A 9201-nucleotide genomic window follows, 5' to 3' on the forward strand; every position below is an offset into this window, starting at 1 on the left:
CAGACCTTCCTCCCCTTCTCTTATCTACATCCTCTCCTCCCTCCACCCTACACCTTCCTTCTCCCTCTTCTACCCCTCTTCCTTCCTCTTCTCCTTCTTCTCCCCCTCTTCTCCTCTTTCCTACCTCCTACTCTCTCTTTTCTCCCTCCCACCGTTCTAAAATGGTAACTGGGCAGACCCGACCCTACATTAATTATATTTATACATCTTCAATAATCCCTGTACATTAACCATCACTCCATCCTCTACCCTCAACTCCCCCCCCCAATTCTTTTTTTTTTAAATTTACATTTATATCCCGCCCTTCTCCGAAGACTCAGGGCGGCTTACAGTGTGTAAGGCAATAGTCTCATTCTATTTGTATATTTACAAAGTCAACTTATTGCCCCCCCAACAATCTGAGTCCTCATTTTACCTACCTTATAAAGGATGGAAGGTTGAGTCAACCTTGGGCCTGGTGGGATTCGAGCCTGCAGTAATTGCAGGCTGCTGTGTTTTAATAACAGGCTATCTTACAGCCTGAGCCACCATGGCCCATTACCCCCCACCCCCCTGACTTCCCAGAACAAAATGCAGGGTATCAAAATTAACAATCATAATCCAAAATAAATCTTAAATTATAATCTCTAGTCACTCCACACATAATCACACTCTCAATTCTCCTCTCCTTCAGAAATATATCTAATACAAAATATTTCCTAAATTTATTCATATCCTATTCGATATTTTTTTATCTGATACTTATTTTGAGTATAATCAATCCACATTTTCCATTCTAAAATATATTTTTCTGGTGTATAGTCTTTCAAGTAAGCAGAAATTTTTGCCATTTCTGCCAGATTTGATACTTTGAGTGTCCATTCTTCAATTGTAGGTAATTCTTCTTTCTTCCAATATTGAGCAATCAAAAGTCTTGCGGTTGTTATTAAGTTCAAAATCAATTTAGTCTCTATAGCTGTACAATCCATAATTATTCCTAGTAGAAAGAACTGTGGGGTAAACTTAATCTTCTTTTTCAGAATGTTCTGCATGATCCACCATACTTTAATCCAAAATGCTTTAACTTTTTTACAAGTCCACCATATATGGTAATAAGTGGCATCTTCACAATCACATCTCCAACATTTAGCCTGTACATTAGGATACATACATGACAACTTTTTGGGGTCTAAATGCCATCTATAAAACATCTTATAAAAATTTTCTCTCATATTTTGCGCTTGTGTAAATTTAACATTCCTCACCCAAATTCTTTCCCAAGTTTCCAACATTATTGGTTGCTGAAAATTTTGTGCCCACTTAATCATACAATCCTTAACCAATTCAGTCTCTGAGTCTATTTCTACTAATACATTATACAACCTCTTAATATGCTGTTGACCTTGATCTCTCATTTGTTTTAACAAATTATCCTCAGTTTGCTTAATACCTATTTTTTGATCTAATTTCCATCTAGCTTGTAATTGTCCATATTTATTTATTTATTTATTTATTTATTAATTAGATTTCTAGACCGCCCTTCTCCCGAAGGACTCAGGGCGGTGTACAGCCTTATTAAAACACATAGGTACACAATAAATTTAAAATACATTTAAAATGAAATATTTAACCGGCCAATTTAAAACTAAAAACGGTCAAACGACCGATATAAAACCCTAAACTATAAAATCACCATTAAAAACCCATAACTTAAAAAACTAACCCAGTCCAGCGCAGATAAATAGGTGTGTTTTAAGCTCATGACGGAAGGTTCGGAGGTCTGGAAGCTGGCGGAGTCCTGGGGAGTTCGTCCCAGAGGGCGGGACCCCCCACAGAGAAGGCCCTTCCCCTGGGTGTCGCCAGACGACACTGTCGCGCCGACGGCACCCTGAGGAGTCCCTCTCTGTGAGAGCGCACGGGTCGGTGAGAGGTATTCGGTAGCAGCATATTGAAACCATGTATAATTTTTTCCTTCTTCCCCCATCTTTTCTCTGGATTTTAATTGTAATCCCCCCTTTTCCATACAAAGGAGTTCTTTATAGGTAACTACCTCCATCTTTTGATATATATTTATATTTTCTATCATGTGTCTCGGGATTGCCCATATTGGAATCTTTCCATCTAATTTATATTGATATTTCCTCCAGACCCTCAATAATGCATTTCTAATTATATTATATAGTGAAGAATTGTTAGGTGCGCTAAGTTTATGACAATTTTGGAAGAAAAAAATAACGTTCTGGGTAAATTTCATGAAAGACTAAATCACAATACTGTTAATTATTTTGGGTAAACAAATTTGCAATTTGTATGCTTAAGAAGAATTAGTGAAAAAGGATGTCGCTTAAGTACTTATCTAGAAGGATCACGGCCAGAAGACACTTCCAACTTTTGATAGCCACTACAGAGATTTGATATGCTAAGGGCAATCATTCTATAGTAAGAGAAGGAACTCAAAAAGAGTAAACATGAAGAGCAGCCATTAAATTTGAATGCTGCAAATAAAGTTGCATAGTACATAAAACCCCAAGAAATAGGAAAAAATGGCAGGTGTCATCTAGATCAGGGGTCTCCAACCTTGGCAACTTTAAGACTTGTGGACTTCAACTCCCAGAATTCCTCAGCCAGCTTTGCTTAGGAATTCTGGGAGTTGAAGTCCACAAGTCTTAAAGTTGCCAAGGTTGGAGACCCTTAATCTAGAGAGCTACAGCAGAGTTGAGAAAAAAAGTCCTGCCAAGATTTACAGCCGCAACTATTCAAAGGTCTTATGTATAGTGCAGGAATGTTCCTTTAGAAAGAGTGAATAAAGATCTAAGAGTCTAATACTTTATTAGTTATTTTAGTCAGTATTCTGTCATTGTGATCAAGCCAGCTGCTTCCCCTGTATCTGACTCAGAGATCTACCAGCCAATGCCCAAAGCAGTAACCTAGGAAGATAAAGGAACTTAAGATCAGGGGAGAAAGGGGAAAGGCCAGGGGTGAAATGCTCCCGGTTCGGATCGGATCGCCTGATCTGGTAGCAATGGTGGGGGGTGGTTCAGAGAACCGGTAGCAAAAATCCCTGCCCCCCTCCCGCCCCAGCTGAGCCACGCGATCATCAGAGGGTTTTTTTACTTTTAAAAGCATTTTTTCTTCGGCCGAAAAAATGCTTTTAAAAGTAAAAAAAAAGCCTCTGATGATCGCACGGCTCAGCTAGGATCGTTAGAACCCTTTAAAAGCTTTTTTTCCTCTGGGGATCCCAACTGAGTTGCCTGATCATCACAGGCTTTTAAAAGCATTTTTTACAACCTCTTTGGCCAAAGAGGTTGTAGAAAAAATGCTTTTAAAAGTAAAAAAAAAAAAAGAAGTTGGCCACGCCTACCCAGTCACATTACCCCCCCACCAAGCCATGCCCACAGAACCGGTAGTAACAAAATTTACATTTCATCCCTGGGAAAGCCATATTCTGGATGACAGATTGACACTGATGTACATTCTTGGAGAGCACCAGCTCCTTTGGCTATTTGCAATATTTGCATCTAGTAAGTTACTATTGTTAGCAGAAATGCAAATTCTACAGTATATGATCAAAACTTCAATGTTCCTTTATTTTTTTTCAAATTTAGTTCAAATTTTTTTCAAATTTCATAGGGTATGTTCTAACTGGCTTGATTCATATAATGCACTGATTTAATCATGATTTGTTGACCAAGAGAAAATTGGCTGTATTTCCATATCAAAAAGGAAACAAGCTAACACAACTTAGTGTGGTAAAAGAACCTAGCCATTGGATGAAAGAGAAACTGCCAAAAGAGCATGCCTAGGTCTCTCTGGGAATTTTGGAATTTTGGAATTACGAATGTGGGGAACTGCACATTGCTAAGAGTCATTCTGCATTGAGCAGCTGATCGACTCTGAAAATAAATAAAATAAATATAATAACTGACCTTCTTGACTTACCATTTCAGCTCTATTTCCTTCTTTGTGAACAATTTGTTCTGTTGAAGTTGATGATGACTCTAGTGAACCTAATAATTGCATGCATCTTGGTCACTATTTCTAACAGGGTTTGGAAAGCCCTTGAAAACTAAATTAGTTAAAGATTCTTCATCTCAAATCAGTTATTTCTATCTGGATTCCTATTTGTTTAAAATTGTTCCATTTAAGGCATGTAGAAGATTTTTCGTATCTAGAACACGAGCTATGCCAGTTGATATATGTTTGATTATAATTGCACCATTTCTTTTATATTTGGAATTGACAATAATTCTTTATCGGCCAAGTGGACACACAAGGAATTTGGCTCTGATGCATAAATTCTCAGTATATATACAAACAACAAAGCAATAATAGTAGAAATATTGTGAGATTGCCAAATGCATGGTAATTTGGTGCTGAAACATAATTTCCCATGAGAATCCAAAATCTCCCAAGAATTATCCCATTTATTTAAATATATATATTTAATTTTGGAATAAGCAGATGCCATCTGAAGTATCATTGCAGCAAGTTAAGCCATGCTGGTCTTTGAAGTGATCTTTGGTCACTTAGGTCACCACCTCCATTGACCATGTTGACAGTATGGCCTAAAATAAAAGATAGTGTTGAAGTAGAAAATAATTTAACAATTAATTACTGTCATACCCTAGGCCTATCTCAAGGGTTATCACTACTCATATCCTACATTTTTTTGCACAGAGAAAGACATGTCTATGAGAAACTATCTAAAGAATAAAAGTGACCAATTGCTGTAGCACTGAAGAAATGTGTTTGTGTACTGTAACAGTTGAAATTTTGTGTGATTGATGGATTTTCTGTGAAAGTCAGTTGCTAGACTAAGAATCAAAAACCCTAGGATTCATCTGTGTGTTTTGTAGCAGAAAACTGAAGAACAACATGGTATAGCTTTTAATGGAGCATGGATTCTATAACGGACATTGATGGAGAAACCCCATAGAATGGCTTCTATAAAAAGCGCTTTTTAAAAGCAGGACGTACAAGTTGTACAGAGGCATTGTTCTCCTCGGTATTGCTTGGTTTACACATCAACTAAATCTGCCCACACAAGATTCCGTATCCAGAATTCATGCCACAATTTATGCCAGCTTTCTTTCACTGTCATATGCACCGAGTGAAGCGTGCAGTTATGACTCAACCACACACAAATTATATCTGTATTTGGGCAGATATAAGTAAAAGATTATATCTTGTTTGAGATGGTGGCTATAGAAATTGAATGCATAAGTATAAATAAAAGACATAAAAATCAGAGGCAATTTAAAGAAGACCAAATACTTGACATAATGTTCTTTGAATTGCATTGAGCAAGCTTTCATTTCAACCTAATATTAGCTTTATCCACAATGCCAAGCTATGACAGTTTAGGCAGGTGATCCAATTAGAGGGTTCAGAAAAACAGAGAATTAAATAAAGCCCTGTTACAATATATTCTTACTCCAAAGTTTGAATAATGGCAATATCGTTGACCCAACAAGCTCTCTGCAAGTCCCATTCTTCAACTCAAAGCAGATTAGAAATTATCTGAAAGTAGAATTTATTAAACTGCATCTGGTCATTATCCAATGTCTATGGAGATTCTCAGTCATCCAGATCATGGTTGTCCCAAAGGTGCTTTCTTTCACAAGAAAACTGATCTTTCTTTGTTTTGCTTTAAAAACATCTACATGTAGTCCTCGAGTTACGGCCACAATTGATCCCAACATTTAAGTTGCTAAGTGAAACATTTGTTAAGTGAGTTTGCCCCATTTTATGACTTTTCTTTCCACAATTGTTAAGTGAATCATTGCATTTGTTAAGTTAGTAACATGGTTGTTAAGTGAATCTGGCTTCCCCATTGACTTTGCTCGTCAGAAGTTCCCCAAAAGTGATCACATGACCCGGGACCCTGCATAAATATGAACCAATTGCCAAGCATCTGAATTTTGATCATGTGACTATGGGGATGCTGCAACAGTCGTGTTAAAAACCAGTCATAAGTCACTTTTTTTCCAGTGCTGTTTAACTTTGAATGGTCACTAAATGAATTGAAGTTAAGTCGAGGACTACCTATCCTGTTTACAACAGGGATCCAGAGTAAGGTGACCACTAGAGGGCTATAATTGGTTGGCTATATAATAAATAGGAATGTGGCAAAGATGCAAAAATAAACATTTTCAGAAATGAGGGAGGGAAATCTTGCAGGGTAGTTTCCATGATTCTTTCCATCCCTTAATAATTGCTCCACTTAAGAGTCACATAACCAGGAAGTAGGCTGAGCCCAGAACAAATGACCTGACAGCATCCCGAGTCTTTTGAATTGGGGAACATTTTTCCTGGATATTTTTTCCCCTTCACAAGCCATATTTGAACTTTTTGTGGGGTTGCTTTTCCTGCCCCTCCAGATTCAATTTTTGGAGAGTTAATCTGCTGACAGAGACAATCCCAGGGCCCCCTCACATACTTGCTTTCCAATATTCTATAAAGTTGAACAAAAAAGAAAGAACAACCTTGCTTAGCATTCTCCAAAAATCACTCCCCAAATATACAATACCAACTGAATCTTGAAATAGTAATTGGCAAAGAGGCACGGATGTTATATATTAATCCCAAAACCCACCCAGAAGATTGTATAGCACAGATCAGCCTGCTGCCTGCTCCTGATTTCAGGGATTTGACTGGCTTTTGGTTGCAAGGTCACCATTGCCTGCTTTGCTCTTTTTCTTTGCTAATCCTTTGCCAATGGTTGAATAGTGAAGAGTCAGCACTTACTTACTCTACCTAATTGTGTGTGTGTGTATGTGTGTATCTCCCAGTCCTGGTGACTGCCTGAACCAGCCCCTCAGTTCTCTTGGCAAGATTTCAGAAGTGGTTTGCCATTGCCTCCTTCCTATGGCTGAGAGAAATGACTACCTAAGGTGGGACCAGGGGTGAAATGCTCCTGGTTCGGACCGGATCAGCCAATCCGGTAGCAATGGTGGCAGGTGGTTTGGAGAACTGGTAGCAAAAATCCCTGCCCCCCCCATGCCCAACTGAGCCACATGATCGTCAGAGCCTTTTTTTCTTTACTTTTAAAAGCATTTTTTAACAACCTCTTCAGCCAAAGAGGTTGTAAAAACATGCTTTTAAAGGGTTAAAACAAGGCTCTGATGATCCCAGCTGAGGTGCCTGATGTCAGAGGGTTTTTTTTTTACTTTTAAAAGCATTTTTTAAAAGGTAAAAAAGCTGATGACTGCTAGGCAAAAAAGGGGGTAGGGGGTTCGTGTGTATGTGAGAGAGAGAGAAAGAAAGAAGGAAGGAAAGAAAGAAAGAAAGAAAGAAAAAGGAGAGGAAGGAAAGACTACAAACCTGGCACTAGATGCAGCTTCAGAGGATAATGGAGGGGACCTGGAGGTCATCTAGTCCAACCCTGGTCCAGCAGAACATTGTAGTGAGTTTCTGTCTTTTGATCCTCCAGTCACATGGTTACATAGCCACACTCACCCAGTCACATGACACCCCACCAAGCCACACCCACAGAACCAGTAGCAAAAATTTTTAGGTTTCACTCCTGGCTGGGACACTAGAACTCACATTCTCCTGGTGCCTTAACCACTATACTGAACTGGCTTGCTCTATAATAATCCAGTCATACCTAAATATAATTTATATAAAAACAATCTGGGTCACTAATACCCTCCAACTTCCAATCTACTTGCCTTTTCACCAACCTTTATTATGTTGGTTCATAATGTCACAGTAGTACAAGGAGGAACAGTGATGCTAAGCAATCGGAAGGGAAAATGGGGCAGAAGTACAAGACAATGAATAAAAATGAAAATCAAATATCCTTTTTATTAAATCAACTACAGCTTGAGTTCAAAATATCCACACTATGGCAAGACACAAATGCATACGAGATAATGAAACAAAATAGCAGCCTTTAATTGCCACTGATAAAAACTGATTTTTATGTGATGTCACATAATTCATGTTTCCATTTCACACTTACCTCACCTTACCAGGTGGCAATTCCAGGCATGCTGTTGTAACTTCTAAAATAACATTGCTTTTTCATAGATGATATCTTGGCTCCAATGATATTTTTTTTAAAAAAAGAGGTGCTTTTTATTTCTTAAAAAAACTGGGCACATCAAGCTGGAAAAAAATCATTCTTTTTAATAATCTTAATACAGTATAATAGACTTTAAAAATCAAGTAAGTTTAAACTCCGGTTAGAGCTAAAGTTAAATCTCCACAGTTGGAAGTGGGGATAATATGGGGCTTCAGTTCTAATGTTATGATTTTTGAATGACATATGCAGTACTAATTTAGCATAAACCAAAGCATACCAACTTTGAAGTTCTGAAAATAGAAAAAAAATAGTAATTTATTAGAGATTGATGAATGGTCATCTTTTAAAATTGCAAGTAATTTAATTACAAGGTACAAGACCAAAACAAGCCAAATAATATTTTAGAAAGTCCAGTCCCTGGCAGTTTTACAAGGGACAAATATTGGTACTTCAATCAACAGGACTTCATACCAAATTAACATGAGCCTTAATAGTAACTACTGCTAGTGGTGTTCCATCTGTTGAGCTAACAGAGGGGAGATGGTGACCTCCTGCTAAACAGAATCATCCAAGATAAATTATGGACTCATTAGAATGCCCCAGCTGCTAAAGTGCTGGTACATTCCTTCTTGCCCCATTTTATACCAACTTCCACAATTTTGTGCCAGATTCCTGGCCTAAAAAGAAGTCTGCTTCTTTGGCAAATGACAATGGCATCTAGCCTTGTGCAAAATGTGCCTTAATCTCAGTTCATCCTGGATTCTGACTGTTGGCTAATTAAACTTGCGATTCTATGTGTGCCTGCAAGCCCCAGATTTAATTTTGAATAAACAGGCAGATGACTGGCCTGCAGGGTGCACATTTGAAATACTTCGGAATATGTCAAATTCTTGCTGTTGTAAACAAACAGGGAAAGGGAGACCAACCCACCTGGTTCTGATATGCATTATAAATTAGTATTGTCTGTTCATATGCATCATGGTTCCTATGCATCATAATGTGGTGTCTGGTTCCTTGTCTTTCATATTTGCATGCATTTCCATTTGAGGGTTTGATTTTCCATGTAAATACCACTGAGCTAAAACCACTATTAAGAGTTCCCCTTTTTTGTTCCAGCTAACTGACAGAAAATATAAACCACAATATAAACCAGCACTTTCCTTCCACAAGAAGAAATCAAGTTCATTTGGGTA

The sequence above is a fragment of the Ahaetulla prasina genome, chromosome 3 (genome assembly GCF_028640845.1).
Source record: "Ahaetulla prasina isolate Xishuangbanna chromosome 3, ASM2864084v1, whole genome shotgun sequence".
NCBI classification, from domain to species: domain Eukaryota; kingdom Metazoa; phylum Chordata; class Lepidosauria; order Squamata; family Colubridae; genus Ahaetulla; species Ahaetulla prasina.